Below are 322 nucleotides of genomic sequence, written 5' to 3'. Positions count from 1 at the left end.
CTTTGGTGCCAGTTTGGGCGTTTAACTCCAATTTTTATGCCAGTTCCAGCGTTAAACGCTGGGAATTCTGAAGCTGATTTACAACGCCGGTTTGGGCCATCAAATCTCGGGCAAAGTATGTACTATTATACATTGCTGGAAAGCCCAGGATGTCTACTTTCCAACGCCGTTGAGAGCGCGCCAACTGGGCTTCTGTAGCTCCAGAAAATCTACTTTGAGTGCAGGGAGGTTAGAATCCAATAGCATCTGCAGTCCTTTTCAGCATCTGAATCAGATTTTTGCTCAGGTCCCTCAATTTCAGCCAGAAAATACCTGAAATCAC

The sequence above is a fragment of the Arachis duranensis genome, chromosome 3 (assembly GCF_000817695.3).
Source record: "Arachis duranensis cultivar V14167 chromosome 3, aradu.V14167.gnm2.J7QH, whole genome shotgun sequence".
In the NCBI taxonomy this organism is placed as follows: Eukaryota; Viridiplantae; Streptophyta; class Magnoliopsida; order Fabales; family Fabaceae; genus Arachis; species Arachis duranensis.
Note: the sequence above shows the minus strand (reverse complement) of the source record.